Source organism: Crocodylus porosus, unplaced genomic scaffold, assembly GCF_001723895.1.
Source record: "Crocodylus porosus isolate Cpor-Errol unplaced genomic scaffold, CroPor_comp1, whole genome shotgun sequence".
NCBI lineage: Eukaryota > Metazoa > Chordata > Crocodylia > Crocodylidae > Crocodylus > Crocodylus porosus.
In genome coordinates this window covers 68,124,998-68,151,128 of record NW_017728943.1, presented here as the reverse complement: position 1 = coordinate 68,151,128, position 26,131 = coordinate 68,124,998, and the positions used below count along the sequence as shown (strand labels likewise).

Here is a 26,131-nt window from a genome sequence, read left to right as displayed (position 1 = left end):
AAATACATTATTTTTACTATTTTAATATGGTAAGTAAATTAACTAAACTCAGACTGGTTATGGAAGGGAGGGGTGCCTAGAGTCTAAAAGATTGAGAACTGCTGGACTGTACATTGGGATTCGAAGTTTTATTGGCACTGTATGATAAGCTGCTCTGACTACGGTACTATGAGTCTTAAGAAAGCCTGTGGTGGCAGATCTGATGGCCTGAAGAGTAAAGAACAGCGATAGCATTCCTTCAGTATTGCACTTGCCACAAAGGGGCACTTTGGCTGTAGGGCAGATCTGTCACATCTAGTGGGAGCTTCACAGAACCTAAGGAGAGGATACAGAGGCATCTCGGCAGGTCCAGGAGGCATCTCCACAGCCTCTCATTAACCAGCAAACTGAATGAGACCCTAGGTCTTTGTTCCAAATATGTTAAAAAGCCAAAGGCCCTGCAGGTGTTGTATGGGCTTCTCTGAGTTCTGTGTCTTTGTGACTGTCAAATTCCACAGAAAATCCCTCCTAAACTACAGGAAATTGCTGAAAAGCTCAGAGTGACTGGGAACCATGGGCCATTCCTTGTGAAAGGGACAGGAAGCATGCAGTTTGGGACCAAAATCTTGGTTCAGGCTTTTCCTCTGAGGAGGCAACTATCTTGAGAGATGACGTACCAGCAGATGGTAAAAGCTACAGTATAGACTGCTGAAGTTCAGTTGTGTCTTTATTTCCAGGCAATGCTAAGCAGCTGGTTATAAAATGCAGGAAAAGTGTACAAGAAATCTTGAGCTGGTCAGTGGTTTTGCACTGATACAGGCAGCTAATTAATGTTTTGTGGTTTCATTATTTCTGATGGCCACCTGAAATGAACTTCCCAGCCTTGAGGTTTACCCATCACTCCCCTAGAACCAGCATTGGGTCTACCTGTAATTAAGTTAAATGATCATCCTGGAGACAAGATGGGATGAAAAAAGTTAAGGATGATTGACTGACCACAGCAGAGTTGAGAACAGCCCATACTTTAGAGGTCTCCTATTGGGACTGAGCTGGTATGTTTCCAGCCATTCATATAACCGATGAATGCTACTTCTGCTCTCTATCCCATATGAGTCATGTATTCTTAAAGGGTTACATTATAAAGATCTCAAAGGAGTATGTAATCTATTTTTCCTTACCTTCTGCAAGGCAGCTGCTCTGACACGCTGCACCAACCAGGCCAGTTCTGCAAAAGTGCCTAAGGACTTTGGTTTGACCTGTGCAGTGCACTGAACTGTAACATGGCAATGGGTTTCTCTTAGTTCATATGAGGAGTTGCATTTTTAAAACCCAGATCGGGGGGAGGGGGGGCAAACTTAAGGCCCATGGTTCCGATCTGGCCCACAGAGCTGCACTGTGTGGCCCATGGGACTTGTAGAGGGGACAGAAATATGGGGACAGGGCCCACTGCCAAAATTTAGGGCACATAGCCTCACTGGGGATACATAGCAGTGGGGGAAATAAAGCTGCTGCCATGTCCAGTCTGGCCTCGGGGGTGGAATGAGTCTTACACCTCTGATCCAGATGAACTGTATTAGAAACCAAAGCAAGACATGATTTCACATTTTATAAATTACTCAGTTTAACAGTAAACACATCATTAAATGGGGGATGTTATCAATGCAATGTGAAATGAAGAAAAGGCAACAGCCACATGATTGGGAGCTCTTTTATACAGAGCAGTCAGCACAGCAAGACCCTTGTGGGAGTCTCCTGGTACTCCTGCAATACAAACAATGAAAGTGTGAACTGAAAGATCCAGGCTGCTGTTTGGCCATGAGCCCATAAAGGAAGCTAATCCTTCAATCTCTGCACATACAAGTAGTCCTAACTCAGTGTTCCATTGAAATCAGTGGAACCACTTATCTCAGGATTGCAGGACTGCCCTCACCTACGCAGGTTATCTCAGGATGCTGAAAAACTGGACTTTGTGCAAGTTTTTGAAGAGGCCTGGAAGAGTTATCCTTTGCCGGTGCGTTTTACACTCATTACCAAAATGCTGAACATATAACATTTCACAAAAAAGAACCTTATAAAGGTGAACTAAAAGGTGACATGGTGAGCAGTGGTTTCAGCATCATAAATAAGAACAGCAATGGTCATTAACTAGAAACCTGGTTTCTGTTCTTAGCAAGGGGATTTTAATAGCTATAATGACATGAAAATATAGTGTCACTCTTACAAGTGATCCCTCGCAAAAAGTCTTGAGGCAATGTGGTTCATCAAAGTATGGAAAGATTCAGTGCAAGCTAGAATTGTGCTTCTCTGTATCTGTTATGTGAATAAACACAGGGCTTTAGTTTCTTCTGTCTCAGTCTGGTAATATCAACCAGCACTATAAATTTCAGTAAAATACTGGGAGAATGAAAACAAGTGCAAATCCAATAATCACAGCATGCCTATATGTCTGACAAATCATTGTGAAATTTGCACTACCCCTAGCAAATGTCGTCAATTCTTCCAAACCAAGAAAGGGTTTGCTTTGGGGACATTTTTGTTGTTGCCTGATTTACCATAATATGTTCCCTGTTTTATTGAACACATTTGGTGAGGGAAAAGCTAGTGACTAAGTATGCTTCACTCAACTCTCACTGCCACTTCAGAGCTCTGCCCCCAACTTCCACCCAACTCCCAGCTCTGGGGTCTCCTCACAGCTTGATTCCAGTCCCCTGATCCAACTATGAGGCTTTTTTTCCCTCCAGGAAGACTCCTATAGACCTCTGTGCTGCAACACTTCCAGGAATGTAGCTGTGGGAGAGAGAGAGAAACCCCAGAAGAAGTATGAAGTTCAATTTTTAACTAAAATTATGATTTATGGGGAACAGCTGAACAGGCTAGGCAAGGTTTCATTTAAGTAGATTTGGAGGCCACAGATGATTTAGTAGGATTTTATATACATACTATTTTGTGAATCCTGATGTCAAACATGTATGTATTAGATCTTTTCCTGCTTGCTTTATTTTTACTCTTATCTGTGACTCTTATCAACATATCATCTACACATCTCACATACGCCAATGAATTTGTCCTCATAAAACCACTGAATAACTGAGCCATACCAAGAAATTAAAGTTAACTAGCTGAGCTCACACAAGAAGCCTGTAGCAGAGCTAGGAGTAGATCCCAGGCTTCTTGAAACCCAGTTCTAGATCTCCAACTATATGATATTATGTAGTATCTTCTAACACAGTCATCACTGTAACATCTGTGGTCCTTCCAGTAGGGTTTCATGGGATATTAGGAGATTCCGTGTAGCTGTGGTGTATGAGAATGGCCAGAGGGGTTGTTCCCCAGGGCCCTTGTGTGCAAACATGCTTTACAAGGCTGCCTACAATCCCAGAGGATAGGACTCAGAAAACTGAGTACTCTTCTAGTTATATGTTCCTGTTCAGTCACAAAATTACCTTTCTTACCCCTATCCTCCACTCTCAGTCAACCCTATTCATTCACAAACATTAAAGTTCACATCTTTTACTAAGCATTGGCTTCCATTTACTGTTAGACTCATCTCCCAGTAATTTAGAAGTTAAACAACTGGCTTAAACTGTGTGGAAATAAAGTAGAGTCTTAATACTGCAGTGCTATAGTAATACAGTAGCACAGCACAGAAAGAGAAAATTCAATACACTTTTTCTTTTATTCCCATGTTTTGTTTTGGATTGTTTTGGCTGCTTGCTTGCTTGTTTTTTAAGGATCTTTCTAAGGCACATCCTCATTATTGCTTTGACTAGCATTAGGCTAGCTTTATGCAATGATATTATTCCCATTTTACCAATGGTGAACTGAGGCAGAGAGCAAGCAAGGGGCAGATTTAAGTTCCTAACCATTCAAATCAGCACCTGCTGGGATTTTCAAAAGTGCCCATGTGCTTTTGAAAACCCCAGTAGGCACTCCTCTGCTTCCTTAGACACCTGATCTACCTTTAGGAGTCCGGCAGTGAGTGACCTATCCAATGCCATGTGAGAAATCTGTGGCAGACCAAGACATCGACAACTGCTCTCTCCAGTCCCAGGTTAATGCCCAGAATAATGGACCATCCTTTCTTTCCAAGTCACTCTGTCTTTTGTTGCCACATAATATACATACATCCCTGCTTAACAGTGACAACCAAAAATGATCAATCAGCAGAAAACATGCATCATGCAAACATCCACAGCAAAATAGTAAAAAAAAATGTAGAGTTTTTACTTCCTTAATTATTTAGGGTGCATTAAAATGAACAGATAGCTGAACCCTACAAAGATAACAAGATACTTTTGCTTGTCTTCTCATCTTTGAGTTCAGAACGTATAACAGACATGACAATAACTTGCATTCAGTTTTAGTTGTGTGAAAATCTGATGAAAGCTAAATTATGAGAGCCTTGTCTGGTGAGAACTAATCAGTACAATCTTTTTTATTAAATGTTACCTAATAAAGTTTTCTGGATAGGTACCATATTTACTAGGGCTGTGAGAAGCTTTGGTCGCTGATTCCAAATCTGAATCAAATCAGGAGACCGTTTAATCTCTCCAAATCGAATCAAAACCCTCCAAATGGATTCAGAGAGATTCAATGATTCAGACATAAACACAGCTTTAAATGTTTTTTCTACATACCTCAAGGTACAGGCAGCTCGTGAATGCTGCGATGCTGGGACAGATGGAGCATCCCACAGGAGCACAGGGTGGGGGAGGGGGTCCCCAGCATGCTCAGCAGCAGACCCAGAAGTGAACCAGAAGCACTTTTGGTCCACTTCCAGGTCTGCCAGGGAGCACACTGGGGGGTTCCCTGTGCCCCTCCCCCAGCTCAGCAACTGGTTCCTTCTGGGTCTGAGGAGACACCTGGGGTCGACCCGTGGCCAATCGCCAAGCTGGAGGGTTGTAGGGGGGGCCCCTGTGCACTCAGCAGTGGACCCAGAAATGGACCCAAAGTACTTCCAGTCCACTTCCAGGTTCACTGCTGAGCATATGGGGAGCCCCCCCTGCCCTCCAGTGGAACACTCCATCTGCCCCACCATCGCACCATTCATGAGCCACACCTAGTAGGTGCAAGGTATGTAGAAAAAACATTTAAAGCTGTGTCTATGGCTGAATCAATGATTCTCCAAATCAGCACTGAATCTTCAGATTCGAATTTGGCCAAATCAAATCGGAGACAGTGATCCAAATCAATGAATCGAATCACTGTCCCTGATTCGGGCTGAATCCAAATCTAAATCAAATACAGCCCTTTTTGCATACCCCTAATATTTACTCAAACAGAAAATGAGCCTGATTATAAAATTATTACCCAATAATTAGATTTTATATGCAAAATGTATAAATTTATTATAATTTTCTAGGTGTAGAATCTAATTATTGTAGGTTTTCCTTGAGTTTGACCCCCTCACACAGCTACAGCAGGGAAAATAAATCTGGGAGGTCAGGTAGCCCTTTGCTTTCTGTTTCCCCCCAACTTTTTCCCCTGGCAGCCCCTTCCCTCTCTCCTTAGTATCAGACCCTGCTCTTCCTGAGCACATGGAATTGAGAAGCAAATTTGGAAACAATAATTTTGAAATTAAACATGGCTGTAGCAATCTTCATACAGTAACCAAACACTTAGTTTATCCAGAATTGGGGCATGTTGCTTTTTTTTTTAAACTGCTGCAAGTTTTAGTGCAGGTAGTCCATAAACACAATTTTGAGCAGCATTTTGGCACCTATTTATGTGTAGTACAAACTATGCATGATATTAATCCAAAGCCAAAGGCTCCTGATTTACCACATGGTTAATTGGGCAGGGCCCCACCAAAGTAAACATCATTTCAAGCCATGATGATCCCACAACTCAACACTGTCCAATTTGTGTGTGTACTCCAGATACCCACCACAAAGGATCCATATGCTAATTAGCCCACACTCATAACTGGAACCAGGTATTCTTGTCACATGTCCTGGGATGCTCCAAAATTTATATGCAGATGAGACACAGGGCAACCTGGTCTGGCTTCATCTCATGGAGGGTGGGGCCACACTAATAATATGCACCAGGCTGACAGAGGGGGTTACAGAGGGATTCTGGCAGAACTGTTTTCAATGTTGTGGCTCACCATGACTTGGAAAAGAGTTGGCAATGGGTGCATTTACGTGTTCATTAATGCACCTTAGTTACTGCATGTTACGTTTAATACTTGGTTAAACAAGTACTAATTCAATGAGGAGTAAATCACACTACTGTGTAGTAGTGCCAGAGTACATGGGTTTTTTACAGTTACTGAGCAGTAGCCTAAGAACACTATGCAGTAGCATATTAGCATGGTTTTTGATCAGCATGTTACTGCACAGTGTTATTGGACTACTTTGCAGTAAGCATCTCATGTAGACATGCCTAGTGAGGGGGACTGTGCTTGATGGGCACTACAATATATCTCATTCAGGTGGGCTTCCCTAGCTTATACTTGTAGTAGGTTCCCATCACTAGAGTCATTGCCACCTCAAAATTCAGGAGGCAGTGAGGAAAAGGGATGTGGTATCAACCATGGACCTACTCAGCAAAGACAGATGCCAGGCCATGTGGGAGAGGATGTTCCACAAGGACCTACAGAAAGAGCAGAGACATGAGCTGGCCAGTAACCTGCCACATGCTCTTAGTGAAGGCACAGTTCTTCATAGTGGGGCAGAGAAATAAATCATATTGCCCAAGGGAAACCTGCCCATGGAAAATAGAAACAATTGACTACCTTCTTTGATACTGTCCTTTTGCCAAAGGGGTGTGAAGGAAAGTATTTGTATTCCTCAAGATGATGACAGAGATCACAACCCTGACCAGAGAAGCAGCACTGTTTAGACACTTGTCAAAGCAGAAGGGGACCCCAATGGCCTGCTTTGACCAACTGATTTCCTGTTTTAGAAATGTCTTGTGGAACCTGCTCATATACAGGTGCACAGAACTCTCAACAGATGCTTGTCAAAATAGGACTGAACAAGATGAAAGGATACTACAAGAAAGCAGTGGAAAACATTGGGGAGAAGATGGCAGAGATCATCTGGAAGGGGAAAAACTGGCACACACTGTTCAGGAGTGGATCCCCTGAAGAGAGCAATGACGATAATAATGATGGTGATGACGATGAAGGCAGTGGAGGTGACAAGAGAAGAAAGCAACAATGACAGTGACAACTGAAAGAATTGGGGGAAAAAGAAATGGGGGAGTGGGGAAGAGCTGTGCAGTAAGCTCAGGGTATAGAGATAGGTTGCATGTCTTTGTGAAAGGCAAGAATGATGGTGATGGACACGTTGTAATGGGAATGTGTATGATGTAATGGCAATGACATATTTGTTGGGTTGTCAGGTGAGCCATAGCAGCCACAGGACAGTTTTTCTTAGAAGTACTGTGATATTTATATATATAAGAAAAAATATTTTGCAAAAAAAAAAAGTGGTAGGTTCCCATCACCATGTTTGCCCAATATGGGCCATATAGCTTATAGTCATTCTTAGTGTTGGCTGTATTTAAACAGCTTCATAGTTGGTTTCCATTGCTGAGCATATACTGCTTTTGGCAGCAATTTAATGATAGACAATGTATTTAATGAAATTTTGTTGTATGTGATTATAAGATGTAGGACTTTTTTCCCCATGTCAATTGGAGTAAAAACCTTGTCTTGTATTTGAGTAAATGCATTCTTAACTCACTTTCTCTATTTGCTATTATTTTAGTTGTCTGTAAGATCAAGCATCAGTCCCAAATCTGAACAGTAGTCTAACTCTTACAAGAAATATGAGTGAATCTGGAAATTGTATATTGGGACTTCTAATTCAGTACTCCATGATTGCCACCAGTAACTCTACAAAGTACTTGACCAATGGTCATTTTTCTCCTGTTCCTTAAATGCAGATTCACATCAGTTAGAGTTTCAATTCTTCCTACACTTTCCACTACAGGATGCAGAGATTAAAGCACTGGTCATTGAAAGCAGGACAGAAATCCATTCCAGGATATGACTTTTTGTAGATAGCTTAAGTTTTACTGGAGATAGAGCTAGCCTGCAAAATCCAAATCTTAAATCCCCCAAAACACAGTGGTGTTTTAAGACAGAGCTAGTTCAACCCACTGAAAGATACAGGCCAGTTGAAGAAATTGGTTCTGCATGTGGAATTTGGATCCCACAAGATTCAGGTCTGTGTTTGGGTCTATCTGGAGGATTCCATCCATTTTTGGATCAGGAGAGAATGTGGGGTACCTCTACAAAATGTTTCCCTATGTACACATAAAGCCTAATTGTGCTCCTAGTTAAGTCAATGGAGCCGCATCTCACGAGACACTGACTGCACAGTAGCTCATTAATACTGCGCAGTAACATCACATGGCAGGAAGCATGGCACTACTGCACAGTAGTAATGACGTACTGCACAGTCAGTATCATGTGAAAGCTGTTCAGTGACACTACTGTGCAGTGACTCCAGTTACTGCACAGTCATTTACTTGTTTATACAAGTACTAAATGATTGCGCAGTAACACCTTCAGTAAAAATAGGTTTTGGCATTGCTTTGCTGGAAACAGTAACTCAGAAACACTTTAGGGAATGCAAGGTCTAGAAAAAGACCCCATGATTTGAAAATATGATGTTTTCAGAAGCATGGGGCAGACTACAGTGGAGAAATATTGTCCAAAGACGTGTCAGACAGGACTCAATGGAATTGCCATTGAAAAAAATGGTTGTGTGTATTTTTGCAAGTATGTATGTTTATGTGGGGTGCACTTTTTGAGCTGTAACTTAGAGCCCTTACTCAGGCAAAACTCCAATAGACTTGCATGGAAATGTTGTCTCATCCAGACTGCAGGACTGAGTTCCAAATGTGTGTTTGGATATAGTCTGTATATATGTTCAGGGCTGAGATTACCAGTACTTGTTACTTGTGTATGCACATATGCTATGCTTGACCTTGAAACTCAAACTCAGGTAAAACACCCAGTGACTTCCAAAAACCCTGCAGGATTAGATATACTGTATATCAAAAGCTCAGAACAGTACAGTACAACTAAATTATTCCAACACCAGACAAATGGGTCTGACTAACCTAAGCCATAACATTTGAATTATTAATGTTTTCTAATAAAAGGGATAAAGTGCCTGTAGAACAGAGTGCTTCAGAGCTCTGGTAAAGATCATGCCTATTTTAATTTAAAAGTTCAACTTGAGGAGAGACAATGCTGGCATTGTGCTATGGTGATTTAAAACGAGTGTGTCTTGAGGATTTTCCTCCATCCTTATCTGCAATAATAGAATTTAAAAAAAAGAAAGAAAAGAAAAAGAGCAGCAGTACTGGAAAATATCTGTCTCAGAAACTATAGCAGACAGGTCACAACATTTTTAAACAATGATAGTAACATTTATTATATCAAAGCCATTTTATGTTTTATTTGGAGCTGTGGCGCCTTTTTTTTTTAAGTTCTCATAACATGACAGTAATTACAGCCATCAAGATGTTTCATAGAAGATACCAGGCCAGAGTCCAGATGCTGGGGGAGGGGGTTTCTCCCATCCCACTCCATTGTGCACATTACATCATTGTGTAGTTTATTTTAAAAGTGCCTAAAGAATGTAATGATAGTAATTGCAGACAGGGGAAATTAATAGTGAGTACTGCTGGTCTGCAAATTCCTTCCTAAAGCACTCCCACTGCTTACTGGAGGACCTTCTTGTTAGCAGAGGCTTGAAAATACAATTTGTGTGATCTGTTAAATAAACTTTGTGCTAAAGTCATTTTCATCTTGGCACTGTGTATACAAACTTCTTCTGTCTTGTTCTCTCAGTGAAATGGAAATGACCAGCTCCTCCTAAACAAATGGGCGGAATGTCCTCATATTAATATCACTAGGGATGTAGGTCGTCGGCACTGCTTCTCTGACATGGCCTTTGACGTAGTGATCCTGGGGAGGTTTTTGCCAAGGGTCTCACATGGTACTTAAATTAAGAATGACATTGATTAGGTACTGGGTTCCTCTCAGATGTATACACCTATGCAAACAAGCACCCTGAGTCTATACAGGCTGAGGGTCATATCTTCATCTTTACAGGCATCCTTTTAAAAGCTTTTGCTCTGTGATGGATCTAGCACTATCTTTAACACTGAAACTGTTGTGGGCCAAACATCAATACCCAGAACCAAGCAATGAGGGTCCTGAACAACCACTGAAAAGTGACAGCACTCTGCATCTTCTCAACACACAGAGCATCTTGCAGTAACAGGCTCTAAATCTACCATCTGCCCAAACGTTATACAGGATCATCTTGATTTCATCACCTGATTGTTACACAACAGTTTGCCACTTTGAAAATGATGTAAGTTGGAGAAATGGCATCATTATCATTACTTTGCATTGCAGTGTTTCTATGGGCTCGGTCCTGCAACCCCAGGGTGTAATGATCTCTTAAAGCATTCACATTCCTGTATGTGCATCATGACATGTCATTGTAATACGTTTACGCAGTTCCGCCACACAATATTACATGAAGACTTATTCCCTACATGGTGCCAGTGCCTAATGATACCAATTCACAAGGTGAAATTCTGGCCCCGTTGAAATAAAGGGAAGTTTAGGTCAGGTTTTCTTCCATGATGTTGTTGTAAGCAAATTTGCCCTGCACCATGAACAATGATAGCAACACTGCTCCAGGAAACAGCAAAAAACTTGCAGCAGTGTTGCCTCTGTTTCTTTTCCATTAAGCTAGGTTCATGATTTGGTATACAGTAATTCCTGATAAAACTAAATTAGCAGAGGCATATAAGAGAGCACATACATTTGAATGAAAGAAAAAGAAAATGCTCTTTCTCCTCCTGAAAACACTATAGTTGACAAGTAAAACATTGTGGATACTATCTGGAAACACAAAATACACCCTGACTGTCAAAAACCAGGTCACTTCAACACATTAAATAGATTGCCCCTACTTCTGTACAAAAGAAAGAGAAATCCTGACCCTACTGTAGGCTTGGTGCAGACATTCAAAAAGTCAAAGCCAAAAAGCAAAATCAATCTAAGTTATGTGATTTTTCTGTAAGTGGCATAGTTTAGATAGGTAGCAAACAAAATACACAAGTCCTTTGCAGGGGGCAAATCTTAATCTGGGTTCTGCTATTTTTAAAGCAGTTTGCCTGCTGAACTTCTGTTCTGTTACGGGTATAGACCAGTTTCTGATCCCTTATACTGGTAAAAGTGTAACATCTGTACCTGGCCTGAGAGTTTTCCCACCAGTTTCAATAGGCCCAGGATTGCACCCAGCACAGCTGAGACATTCCTTTAGAGCAGTAATGGCAGGGTGGGGTGGGAGGTTGGATTAAAATAACCATTTCAGTTTTCCTTGCCTGTTCAAGTGTTGGTAGCGGTGCAACTGTTATGTTTATTTTCTCTCTACTGAACTGTTAAGTCCTTATACTCAGTTTCACATTATTCCTACGGAAAGCATAAATCTCTAAGCACTGCAAAGGTTACTTTTCCCACCAGTGCAAGAAAGATCTTTTCTTGCCACTGTTTGCAATAGCATTTGCATTAAAATACCTTACACTCCTACAAGCATATGATCCAAATTTTTCCTCTTTTCCATTAAACTGTAGAAGGTTTATTCTACATTTCCATAAGTGGCCATTTTAAATTTTCCATTTTCCTTTCTTAAACAGGAAACCTCTACACTACTCTGCTCTCTCTAAGCTCTTTGTTTATATTCTACTCCCATTACCAGAATTCTTCTTACATTTTTCCATACACCATTAAGGGCAAACATTTACCTTCAGTCTGAATGACTCTTTTTTTACATTAAGGGAAACAACAAAGCAAGGAAGAACAAAAGTGAGGTCTTGATGAGAGTGAAATGTGCACGTCCCCTCTCCACTAGCAGCTTGAACTGAAACTACTGTCCAGAAGGCGGAAGTCTCTCAGCAAACAGGCATAATGGAAATAGAGAGGTGCAACTCATGGAAAGCAAAGCCAAATATTCCACCATTCACAAAAAAATTAATTTTTAAATCAGAGCTCTGTCTATTTCAGCCTTTGCTTATATATAGCATTATATATCTGTTACTAAGTTATATATAAAAGATACATAAAAGCAAGTTATATCTCATTATATATCTGTTGCTACACATTACTAAATAACCAGCTTCCAATCTGAGATGGAGGCAAAGAATCCAACCTAGGGAAGTAAGTGTGTTTCAGCATGGAGCCCCTGGCTGCATAAACCTCACAATACTGAAACGAATAGTAATACAAAGTCAAGTGAAAGCAAGCCTGGGAGAGTGCAATAGGCAGTGTAAAAGTACCAGCACCCTGGAAGCTGGCAGAAAATGGAAGTCAGGCAGCAAATAATCTGCAAGCTGTGAAGAGAAAGCTGAGCACCAAATCCCATCATATTGAGGGGTGGGGGGCAGCAGTCGCTACAGCGAAAACTTACAGAGCAGCCATCTGCAGGCTGTGAAACCATGTAGAGGAGTTAAATAAAACTCTTATATCATGGATGGACCTAAAGTTTGTAAGACTTCAGTTGGCTTTAAAGTGCTATATAAAGTGAATGAATTGGAAATGCAAGATGCTGAAGCATTACAAATAGATTTCATAGATTTCATACATTAGGGCTGGAAGGACCTCATAATATTGTCCTGAACTGTATCAGAAATGACCTGGATGAAACAGGAATTCTGAACATTTCCCTGTGAAGCATTTTAGGTTATGTTTTTTCACCCAAGAGCATGAAAGGGAACTGGTCAGTCGCACAATGCTTTGAATTCCCCTGCCTCTCCACCTCCCTAAGGTAGCTACTCTGTGGGTTTGTCTACAAGATCAATTAGTGCAGCTGAATAAACTCCAGCATTTGCACATGCTCCCGGGATTGTAGCATGTTGAGCCAGAGTGGAGCAGCCCAGCTGGCAGGGAGCCCTGGGGCTTCTCCCCCCTGGTTCAACATGCTACAGAAGGGCTGACTGGGGCACAAGGGGCATTTATACACATGCTGTGGGAGGAGTGGGGGCGTTTTAATTAAAGCACCCAGAGCATCTTGCCTATCAGCGGCCCCACACCTCAAAAGGGCAGCAGGGGCACTTTAAAGCTCATTGAATGCCATTTTGAAGTACAGGGACACTGATAGACAAGACACCAGAGTCTTCTGAAGTGCAGTAATTGCCACACTCCAGCAGACTCTATTAATCAAGTCTGCTCTGACGCCCTGTAATTACAACATGCCAGAGCAGCCTCACAGCTCATGTATAGGTGCCCAAGGGTGCAACAGTGAAGGACTAGCCAGCAGGCAGCCCCTGCACTGAAGTAGCCTCATTCCCCAGCTAATCCCATCAGAATCTACACGTGCTTTATGGAAGAATAAATAACTTCACCATGGGATAGTACTTGTGTCTGGCAGTACTAACCCACAATGGAGTTAATTGGTTTATTCTGGTCTAATAGCACCACAGATGTAGACAGTGATGTTTTACTGCAGAGCTAATTAGTCAGCTCCACAGTAAACATCTCATGTAGACACACCAAGTGACTCATTTCCAGCTCAATTGCCCTCTGCACAGGCCCTGCCCCATATGTGACTTTATCTTTTAAAGATATATGCAGTCATATTGTGACTACTGCTGTTTTCATACTCCTGGCCTGCCTCTAGCAGCTGGGCTAGGAACTATTTGTTTGATCTTGTACCTTAAAGTCACTGAACCAAAGGTATTTTCCTCTGCTACTCAAAATGTACAAAGGATTTCTAATATCAAGGGAGGTGATGCTCCCCCTCTATGCAGCACTAGTCAGGCTGCAGTTGGAGTTATGGGCGCTGCACTGCAGGAGGGACACAGGGGATCTGGAAAGGGTTCAGAGGAGGGCTGCCACATGATTAGTGGTCTCCGTGAAAGACCCTACAAGGAGAGGTTAAGAGATCTGGATCTCTTCAGCCTATACAAAAGATGGCTGAGGGGTGACCTTGTGGCCTCCTATAAATTTATCGAAGAGGACAGCAGGGAATGGGGGATGTGTTGTTTACCAGAGCGCCTCAGGGAGTAACTAGGAATAATGGGTGCAAACTAGTGGAGAGTAGATTTAGGTTAGACATTAGGAAGACATTTTTTACAGTAAGGGTGGCTAGAGTCAGGAATGGGCTTCCAAGAGAGGTGGTACTATCACCTAACTTGGAGGTTTTCAAGAGGAGGCTTGACAATCACCTGGCTGGGGTCATCTGACCTCGGTCCTCTTTCCTGCCAGAGGCAGGGGGTCACACACGACAATCCATTAAGTCCCTTCCAACTCTATAATCTATGAATCTATGACCACTTGAGACTGAAGAGCCTTTATACATGTACTCCAGGAGTGGGAGAGGCACTTTAATTAAAGTGTCTGGTGTGTCACATGTATCAGCATCCCTGCACTGAAAAACAGGGGTGGGGTTGCTTTAACTAAAGCTTGCCACATGACATTTAACTAAAGTGCCTCCTGCTGCAATTTTTCAGTGTGTGGATGCTGATATACATGATGCTGGACTCTGCTGGAGTGTGGCAATTACAGAGCACCACGTGAACAGGTGCCTGAAGAGCCTGGGCACTTAGAGCACCCATCACTGAATGTGTGGTTCAGCCAGACTTCCAGAGGGGGTCCGTGTTCAGCACCACATTCATACTGACCTCTGCTGCAGGGTCAGTTACAAAATTCAGGAGCTCGCCCTGGGTACAGTCGCACCCTCATTTTATTTGCACCATTCTGAGAGTGATTTGCCAGCAGCATTTCGTATTTCCCAAATGGCTCACAAAAGCACTTTATACTTCCAGAAAGAGACAGGCAGGGAGACCTAATAAACATTTTTCATATCCATAACACCCATCCTGGTGTAGCACAGATCACACTGTGGCCAAACAGCATCTTGCTCAACAGCTCACACAAAACCAAAACTGTCTGCTTTTCTGAAATAATGATAGATCATGGAAACTCAGCACCAAAGGTTTGTGCTTGACCCCGTTTTTTCCTGAAGTAGGTGTTGCTCACTGGAGGAAAATGCCACAGATCCCAGGCACACACTGCCGCCTAGCTTTCCCACGTACTGGGAATATTCAGTAGAACTTGTTGTCAGCCCAGTAACAAGTAATGAGACAAATAAACCGTCATGCTTTGTGCAGAGAATGAGCTAAAATTCTTTCCTTGCCCTGACTCACATGAACTCCCTCCCTCCATGCAAACAGTTCTATGGCATATTGTACCTGTACCAGAGCACTCAAAAAAGTGTGGTCCAATATATAAGGTGCAGGACTGAAAGACAGGAGTTTGAGGAGCTTTGAGATTTGTGGATGAAAAGTCAATAAATGCTAATCAGTGTTGTTTATTATCTCAGGTGATAGCTAAATTGTCCAGATTTCAAAGTGCATTAGCACTTTAAAAGTGAAGTGATGGAAACATCTTTTCCCAGCGTGAGAAATCAGGGTGGATAAAAATAAAATTAGAAAGAAAATAATCTAAAGAATAAAGCAGGATTATAAAATGAAAACGCTCCTTGTTAAATACATGCTAAATTACTGTGCAAAGATATGGTTATTTCTCATGTGCCTGAGCTGAGATGATTTGTACTAAACTACACTGATCGTAAGATCAGAAAATACATCCAAAGTAAGTGATAGCTGTTTTACTGGGCAGTAGATTAGAACTGAGCTCAAATGCATTTTTTTCTTGGCCAAGGTCTCTTTAGTAAGATTTACATTATTAAACAAAAAGCCTAAGAAAAAAAGTTTAATACAATCCATTTTAATTAGCAGCTGACAAATTCATGGAAGCAGACAAGTTAGGTATTGAAAAGAATAGCTAGCTTCTTATAATCTACCTCCCTTCCAGCACACAATTGGTCATTTCATTGTTCCCTCCTCAACACCAATACAGAAATTGATACAATATATCAATTCATCTAATTCATGCCTCTGTCAAAGTAGACTTTTTCAGTATGCAACATTCTCAGAATTTTCTTGTCTATTGCTTAGTCAATTTTCCTTTGTCCTTATTATTGCTAATAATAAATTCCCAATTCACCATACTAACCTGATGGGTATTAAAAAGAGGGGGGATTTTTTTTTTCCATTTCTACCTTTTAAGAAAATAAAATTTGAAATGAAAAGCTTTCTGACCACCTCCACAGGTAATAAGCATGAGGACAAAAAAATCTTTAAAAATTGCCATCTTCCTGATAGCTTGTTTTCATTCTGAGTTCCTGCAATTGGAAATTTTGCAAAAATTCTGAACATTGAAAATGTTGAACAGTTTTGCTTTAGATAATTCTTCTTTCAACCTATTACTCACACTCTTAAAATACTACAAGGCAGTTACCATGCTCCTTTTGCGAAATTATGTAGCCAAGCGTCCTGTGTACATTTTTTCCTTCTTTCAGTCCCTCTTCAGTTCTGGGCACCATTTTAGTGTTTAATATTATCACCTGGAGGACAGAGACAAAGAGCTTTGCCCTAAGGTCTTCGTAAGTGAAGAGCCTTTCACTTTACCAACTCAAGTCCTACCAAGGTAGAATTCCATTCTGACAAAGTGGCCATATCAAAATGACATCTTTCTGCTTAACAAATCCACTCCCTATATATGCAAAGTCATAGCTGCTAATCCTATGGACAATATATGTTTTTCCTGCTTTTAGCTACTGTTAATTTTGCAGAGCGAAACGTAATGAAAATAAAAGACTAAGCTATACTCTATTCTTTCTTTGTTATCTTTCAGAAGATTATTTACTGAGCTATATCATGTCATTGAGGGTCTAACATGTCTTCTGGTATCAGGAGCTTTATTATGGTCTCCAAGGGAGGAAAAAAAGAGAAAAGCATTCACATTCACTTGGAAAAAGCAGCCTACAGAGATAAAAATTAGATACTAAGTATTTTTACTTTGAAACTGAGCACATATGATAGGCAAATAATTGAGAGAAAATAAATATGTAACTGTTTTAGAGGTGCTTTTTATTTTAAACATTTTGCTTTGAAGTGATGAAATTTTTACACAAAATCATGTATCATACATGTCCTGATAAGATTTGGATTTCCCATATATTACTTTCATTTAACCCTGAAATGATGTTGTACTACTGAAAAATAAATACTAAAATCATGCCAATTTTTCTGATTTTAAAGATATTTTCTTTTCTCAAAGTTTTTGCGTTCACAAAAATATCATTCAAAAATGTCTGGAAATAAATTAAATTGAGACAACTAAGAAACTGGCTGCACCCACTATTCAGCTACATACATGCTGATCTGGTGCTAATTGCACCCCAGTAATTATTGAGGTAAGGCAGCTTTTAAAATTCCCATCTCTTTTGTGGCAATGAAAATGAACGTCACATCCGAAGAGAGAGGTGTACAGAAGTCTCAGTGGAATTCATTATGCTTTTTTGAACCAAATGTTTTATCAGCAGGTCTTTTCCATGATATTCAGAACAAGTATAATTAGAAAAGAATTCAGCTAACTTGGAAAGAATGACTGTTCATAACTCATCATGTCTGAAAGCTGGAAGCAATACAGCAGAAAGAAATTAGTGGAACATTTAGATCAAGAAGAAAAGATGCGGTTTCTTTGTCCTTTGAGAATGCATACTACCTTATGCAAATGAAGTGGTTCAGTAATACCTCTGCAAATAAGCAGCATGAAACTTGTTTTCAGTCTCAAGACCACATGCTTACTTTTAGCCAAGGGTTGTTCAATTGATAGGCTACAGAGCATGTTACAATAACAGGGGTCTCAGGGATTTTAACTTCCTGAGCTCAAAGCACAATGGAACTGGTGGCTAGTGCCAAGGGAATTTTAGTTTATCTAGGCACTCTCCATTCTACAGCTATGTGTGCCCCAGATTTAAGCAAGAACAGGTTAAGTTTGCCAACAGCCCACAAAACTAATAGATTATGACAGAAGGACCTTAAAGGAATGCATGGAAACCCTACATGTGCCTTTTTTCTCTGGTTGTGCCTGCTACCAAAGACATCAGAAGATGGCAATAGCTGGGAACTAGATTCAATGAGCTAGGAGTTTCCTTACAGTCATACAGTCATATGGTGGACAAAGACAACTGAAGTCAACAGAGAGGCTGTAGTGATGAAGTAAGGCTCAATAATGGAGTTCTAGTTTCCACTAAGTTAGTGAACATCAAAATCCTTATTCTGATCTCACTTATGCCCATAAAAATCAAGATTAATTTCTCTGAAGTCAATGGAATGACACCAGAATCGAGCCCAGAATTGAATTTCATACTTGTCTGACCATTTTCTGTAGACAACTAGCATTTTCTCCAATGTCTCCCAGGGACTACATATCTGATTCATTAATTCATGTGATCCCACTGTTAGTTCTATCTAGCCATGTGAATCAAGTTCAAAATTCTTGTTCTCACAATCATGATTGCATACCACCTTGCCATCCCCTTCACTAATCTTGTTTTCTTCCCTCAAATCCTCTCTGCCAACAAAGCCAACTTCATTTGAATCCTTCTCTGACTCCTGTCTCTCATTGTTTATGCATCCCTCATGTACGGTATGCCTTCCAACATGCCCCATGTGGTTCACACCAGACAACCTCGTTATTTGTTGTGCTCCTTCAGTACCAAAGAGGGTGAGACATTAGCAAGACATTCTTCATGAGGATTCCTCAAGTCTAAAACCCATGCTCCCACATGGCAAGTCTAATTCTGTTGACCCTCAACAACAGATGAAGTTTCTGTTCTTGTGGGTGTTTTCCTCTTTCAATTTACTTGTAAACAATTAGCAAAGGCACCTAGAGATCTTAGTTTGGTTTGTTAAAAATAACAATATGTAAAAATAAATTTTCAATGATGTGGGTATTCTGCATCTGGGTAACCAAAGGTCTCTAACTATTTTATGTATCTCTTCATCTCATTCCTCCCTATTGTAAGTTATTCCTATTCATTGCATTACATCTGAAAGTATGTTCTGAACTTGCTACTTCATCTGCAAGGTCCTCATTTCAGTGAATCCTGTGAGCTCCACTGCAAGACCAAGCTCCAAGGCTGTAAGTTCTTCTTTAATGGAAAGGTCTTGGTTTTTTTTCTGTGAGGTTCCCACTACATTTTTAGGTTCTGTATAACTAGCATAACAATAATATTGGTATGCCCCTGCTCTTACCCTCCTCAAACCTTCTCTTCCTGTTCTTAGATTGTTGTAGCTCTCTTGCTGCTTTGTTGGCCACTTTTTCCATTTTTATTTTCCAAGGAGAGACTTCCTCTGAATTTTCATTCCAAATGGTTACTTTGTGGGGAGAGGAAGAGTAGCATCCCTTACTCCCCACCTCCACTACAGGTCTGAGATCCTAACAACACCCTAGAATAAAAACACAGCACAGTACAGTGCAAACAAAGCATAAAAGTTAAAAGGCTAATTTAATCAATGAGCATAAAACATAATTTACACTTAAACAATGAGTATTTATGATGTTACCTTCATTCCTTGCATGGTGAACAGGCCCAGTTCTGTATACTTAATCAGAACACATTTTAAATCACACTGTATAATATACTTTGTGGCAATATGTGATGGCCAAAGTATATAAAATATGATGAAGTTAAGAAGTTGCAGCTGAACTAACAATATATTCTCCTGGAAGGGAGACATTAAATAAATCGTGGATGTTTTTTGATAGCCAATTAAAGTTCCTTTAAGAGCTCTGTTGCATTTGTCTACATTCTTCAGTCATAACCCTTTAAACAAGCATATGCAACCATAAATATTGCCTAAAAATACCAAAGAATTAGCCATTAACTGTGTCTCTTGCAAAGAATACTCGATGTACAGAACAAACCTAGACCACTTCTTGTAAGGAAGTAATGCGTTTAAGACAGTGTTAGGTAACTATAGATTTTTATTTCTGTGGTATTCATGTATGAATGTTTACATATATTTTTTAAGGACTTGTAAGGTTTATCTGTGGTCAAATGTAGCTTTTATACCAAGAGAACATGTGTCTTCATGGTGAGAAAAAAGCAAAACTCTACCTCTTTGTAAAATAGTGTCTTTTTGTAGATTTCCATGAAGGAAATATTTACCAGCTTTACAGTAAAAACAGCCATTTGCAATGTCTGAGGTGTGTTGTTCTCAAATGATTAAGGAGTCAAGCTTACAAAACAATAAAGCTTGTTTATTCAAACAGCAGTACCTTGCCTCAGTTCTGCTGTTCCCTCCTGCGATCCCTGGGCAAATTTAACAACTTATACCTAACACTCTTAAAGGTATCCACATGTCTTCCCCCTTTACATGTAACATGTCCCCATATAACGCTAACATTGGAAGGTTAGTTCAACCCATAGGTAAAACACATTTTTAACAGGTCTCTATTAGCCTTTGTGTTGGCCTTTTAGCTCTTAGTGATCTTCTCAGTTTCTCTGCATTAACAAATCCTTATTGGTTCAGTTCTTGTTTTGTTTCCTCATTCAGATGTCTTTACTTTTGCGTCATTTTCAATCTCCTCTGTCGTTTCTTGTTGTTTTGATGTTAGCTCTGTTTCCCCTGATGAATCTCATGATGCTGCTTCTTTTCTCCCCTTTACAAGCTGTTCCTTCTTAACACCTGTCCTTCCAGTGTGACTACTTTATAGGATCTGTGAGCTCCTTGATGGGAAACTAGTGCTTTTTGTTTCCTTCTTCATCCATCTGAAATAAGCACCATATCTTTGCTGTGCAGTTGTGGTAACTCCCTGGAAACCTTGTCATAGAACCATTTTTTGAGTATGTCGATTTTTTTAAAGTTTTTCACGTCTTGCTTTTCATTTGGATGAGCATCATCTGCAAGATTTGGCAGTCTGGTTTTGAGTTTCCTATTAAATAGCATTTCTGCCGGGGACAATCCATGATTCCTGGGTGTTGTCCTGTAACTTAAGAGTGACAGGCAGACATTGGTGTGTGAATCTGTAACTTTTTTCAACAATTTCTTCACTATGTGTACTCTGTTTTCCACCAGACCATGGAATTGTGGGTATTTAGGCCTCAAAGTGCTGTGACAGAATCCATATTTGTTTGCAAACTCTCTAAACTAAAGACAATTTAACTGAGGTCCATTGTCTGTTCTCACAATTTGTGGAAGGCCACGTCTAGCAAAAATTGATTTGATGTGACTTATAACATAGTTTGATGTGAGTTATAACATGTTTGCTGAAAGCATGGTATGCATTCTAGCAAAAAATTTCAGGATGAGAATAATAATCCAGCACTAATACATAATTTTCTCCTGAATGCATAAATAAGTCAATGCCCACTTGATACCATGGAGCTACAGGCTCCTCCATGACCATCATGGGCTCTTTTCTTTTCATTAATCTATACTTTACGCATGTTATACAAGCCTTTATAGAATCTTCTATGTCATTATTTATGCTGGGCCAATATAAACTACCCTTTGCTCTCCTTTGGCATTTTTCAATGCCTAGATGCCCCTCTTGTATTCTATTTAACATGTCTTTCTTTAGCACTGCTGGAACAACAAGTCATGAGCCTTTGCAAAAAGTGATAACAGCTATTTGTGCTGGTAAGCCACGAAAACATATACCTAGCCCCTGCTCTCAGTTCGAGGAAGAGCTATCAGTACTGGATGGCATTTTGTTCAACGTGGTGTCCCAAGCAGTAACTTCTGCAATTAATGCCCACATTTTATCTGTGACAGGAATCACCCTTTTAATTAGATGAACATGTATTATGTCTGAGTCTGGAATTCTGGCATTTTTTGTTGTGTCATATGCTCTGGACAGTGTATCTGCACTAAGTAGATATTTTCCTGGTGCAAACAGTATGTATAGCTCATACATTTGCAGTTGAAAGAAAAGTCTCTGTAATCTGGGTCCCATGTCTCATACCCCTTTCTTTGCTATAGTTACCAAAGGTTTATGACCAGCTATCACAGGCTTCCCATAGATAAATATATGAAATTACTACAGCTACATACCAGAGCTAAACTTTCATTCTCAATTTGTACATATAGACACTCTGATTTAGAGAGTGCCCTAAATGCATACGCTACTGGTCTCCAGCTAGCCCCATGTTTTTGAAGCAAAGCTACTCCAATGCCTTCTTGAGAAGCTCCTGTTGACAATTTAATAGGTCTTTTAGGGCCATCATATTTTAGTACCAGAGCTTTCATTATTTTTTCCTTCAGGTTTTTAAATTCAGCTTCATGTTCATGTTCCCATATCCACTGAGCATTCTTTTATAGGAGTGATCTAAGGTGTTTGGTCTGCTCTGCTAAGTTAGGTAGATATTTCCCTACATAATTGATCATTCCCAGTAATCTTCGCAGTCCTTCCTTATCTGTAGGGGTTGGCATGTTTGTAATGTCTTTAACCCTTGCAGGATCAATTTGCACCCCTTTGTCAAAGAGCTTTTCTCCCAAATATCTTATTTCTTTGACCCTGAATTTGCATTTTCTGCTGTTTGTTCAGTTTCAAACCTGCTCTGCAAGTTCTTTCTGGTGCCCTTTTTTGGTCTGAAGTCATGTTCTTCCAAAGTATTTCCCCAAACTAATACATCATCAATATAAACCAAAGTTCCATCAAGACCTTCAAAAATTTGTTGCACCTTTCTCTGAAATACTTCAGATGCAGAACACAGTCCAAAAGGAAGCCTTTGAAAGCAATACCTTCTAAAAGGCATACTGAAGGTACATAATCTAGTGCTATTCTTTCCTAGGGGAACTTGCCAAAGCCCAGAAGAGGAATCCAAAGTAGAGAAATATTTAGCTTCTGCCATGTTACCAAAAACCTCTTCCCCAGTGGAAATAGGAAAATGCTCCCTTTTGATGTTCATTTGCTTAATATCCAGACACAATCTCAAGGATCCATCTTTTTCTTTATTATGACTAGTGAATGTCCCCAAAGCTGTTGTTGCTCTACTTTTTCTATTATGTCCATGTTAACTAATCTACCTAATTCCTTTTTCAGTTTCTCCTAGCATGCATGATGGGAGTATTTGGTTCTCTTAATTCTATCTCGTACTCAGTTTTCCTATGCCTTGAAACACATAATAAAACTCTTCTTCTGTGTTCTTGCTTTCTAGTCCCTCAGTGGCATCCATTCTCTTAATCAAACCTGGAGTTTTACACATCTGCAACCCAATAATTGGCACTAGCTTTCCTGGAACTGTTACAAACTGAATTTTTACTACATTACCCTTTTGTCTAACATGCAGTACACAAACACCCTGGGTTGCAACCATGTTCCCATTATATGCTCTAAGTTTCACTTTCTTATTCCCATAGTACACAGGTTTAGTTTTCATTTTTTGAATAAATGTATTCTGGTATTACATTGACTGTGCCCCTGTATCTAATTTAAAAGTTACCATTAGTCCATTGGTGTCCAGGGTGATTGTCCAATCCTCAGAAGAAAGAACTTCTTTTTGCATTGTGCCGATGAGGAATTCTTCCCTTTCTTCATTGTATAGAGCATGCACCTGGTGTTTCTTGTGGTTTGCATCCTGTACCTTTCTTCAAACTCTTGCAGAGTGATTGAATCTTTTGCATTTGTTGCAAAGCTTACCAAATACAAGGCATTGTGTGGGTTTGTGGTAGCCCCCACAGCATCTGCAGCTGACCGTTGTTTCTTCAAACAATTCTCTTTGGTCTCTGTTTGCCTGCTTCACAGTGAGGTCCTCCTTTCTGTATTGTTTGTGTGTTGCCTTAGGTTTTTACAGTCTTGTAATCCTGTCTAGTTCAGCTTGTTCTGTTTTTTCCTCCAGCTTTTGCAGTCTGGCATTTGTTACCTCAGCTGCTTGGCACAGTCTAACTGCCTTTTCCAAATTAAGCTAGGATCCTTTAGTAGTCTTTTCCTGAGACTTGTATCCCTTGTACCCAATATTATTTGGTCTCTGATCATGGACTCTTTTAGGTCTCCAAACTTGTATGTCTGGCTCAACAGTCTGAGGTCTTTGACAAACTCCTCAATTTTCTCACATTTTTTCTGCTGTCTCATGTGGAAATTGTACCATTCAAAGGTTTCATTTTGCTTGGGTATACAATATTCCTCAAACTTTTTTATTACTGTGCCATAGCTTTTCTGTTCTGCTTCTATCAGTTGTAGGATATTATAAAGAGACACAGCTTCTGGGCCTGCTATATTTAAAAAAAGAGCTGCCTTGAGTGAATCTTCCTTCTCTGTAGCTCCACTGGCTGTCACATATATAATGAAGCTCTCCTTAATTTTCTTCCAGTTTTCTGCTGCATTGCTGGACAGCCTTAACTCCTCTGAAATTTGGAGATGCTCCATTTTTTGTCTTTCTTCAAACCCCACTGCTAGTACCCTGTGTTGCTCTCAAAAGTTTAAGGAGTTAAGCTTATAGAATGATAAGGCTTGTTTGTTCAGAAAGCAGTGCTCTGCCTCAGTTCTGCTGTTCCCTCCTGCAACCCAGGGGCAAATGTAACAGCTTATACCTAACACTCTTAAAGGTATCCACACATGAGGTGAATGGGGAGCTGGGTGACCTGAAGGAAGAGGAGCAAACAGGAGTGGGCAACAAGGGAGTTGTTCTCATTCTTCCTGAGAAATCAGAGCAATTGACTAGTTTCCTCAGGTGCCTGCACATGAAGGCACAGAGCCGGGGAAACAAGCAGGAAGTATTGGAAGTCCTTGTACAGTCACAGAACTATGACATGATTAGAATAACAAAGACTTGGTGGGATCACTGTCATGGATGGGTATAAACTGTTCAGGAAGGACAGGCAGCGGAGAAGAGGAGGAGGAGTCGCACTTTATGTAAAATAGCCATATGATTGCTCAGTGCTCCAGTATGAGACTGGAAATGGGCCTGTTGAAAGTCTCTGGGTCAGGACCAGAGGAGAAAGAAACAAGTGTTGTGACATGGTGGGGATCTGCTGTAAACCACCAGACCAAGAGGAAGTGGTAGATGAGGCTTTTTTTAAACAGCCCCTATTACATACCCCGGTTCTCATGTGGGACTTCATTCACCCTGACATCTCCTGGGAGGACAACACAGCAGTGCACAGGCAATCCAGGAAGATTCTGGAGAGTGTTGGGAACAACTTCCTCGTGCAAGTGCTGGTGCAGCCAACTAGGGGCTATGCACTTTTTGACCAGATGCTCACAAACAGGGAAGAATTGGTGGGGAATGTACTAGTAGATGGCAACTTGGGCAGAAGTGACCACAAGATGATTGAGTTCAGGGTCCTGAAGAAAAGAAGGAAGGAGAGTAGCAGAGTAAGGACCCTGGACTTCAGAATGGCAGACTTCAGCTTGCTCAGAGATCTCATGGGCAAGATCCCATAGGAAGCCAGTCTGAGGGGGAGAGGAGTCCAGGAGACCTGGCTGTACTTTAATATGGCAGAAGACAGCTTGGCTTAGTAGGGGAGTCTTCAATAAACTCAATCACAAAAAGGAAGCTTATAACAAGTGGAAATATGGATGAACAACTAAGGAGGAGTATAAAAGTATTGCTCAAGCATGCAGGGATGAAGTCAGGAAGGCCAAAACAACTGGAGTTTGCTAGCAAAAGATCTGAAGAGTAACAAGAAGGGTTTCTACAAGTATGTCAGTACCAAGAGGAATATCAGGGAAGATGTGGGTCCCTTACTGAATGGGGATGGCAACTTAGTGACAGAGGATGCAGAAAAAGCTGAACTACTCAATGCCTTTTTCACCTCAGTCTTCACAGGCAAGGTCAGCTTCCAGACTACTGCAACTGGCAGCACAGTTTGGGGAGGAAGTGAGAAACCAACAGTGGTGAAAAAAACAGGTTAGGGACTATATAGAAAAGCAGGACATATATACATCCATGGGGATGGATGGGATGCACCCAAAGGTGCTGAGAGAGTTGGCTAATGTGATGGCAGAGCCACTGGCCATCATCTTTGAAAACTCATGGCTATCAGGACAAGTCCTGGATAATTGGAAAAGGGCAAACATAGTGCCCGTATTTAAGAAAGGAGAAAAGGAGTATCCAGGGAACTATAGACTGGTCACCCTCATCTCAGTCTCTGGAAAAATCATGGGTCAAATCCTCAAGGAATCCATTTCTAAGCACTTGGAGAAGAAGAAGGTGATTAGGAGCAGTCAGCATGGATTCACCAAGGGCAATTCATACCTGACCAACCTGATTGCCTTCTATGATGAGATGACTGGCTCTGTGAATATGGG

At 40.7% G+C, this 26,131-nt stretch overlaps 1 long non-coding RNA gene across 1 annotated transcript; it reads left to right on the top strand.

The window, feature by feature from the left end:
• The first annotated feature begins 437 nt into the window (after positions 1–437).
• Positions 438–20,663, top strand: LOC109319233. The gene is made up of 3 exons (XR_002103426.1): positions 438–448; positions 10,401–10,403; positions 20,549–20,663. It is a non-coding gene; the product is annotated as an uncharacterized LOC109319233 (long non-coding RNA).
• Positions 20,664–26,131: the final 5,468 nt, after the last annotated feature.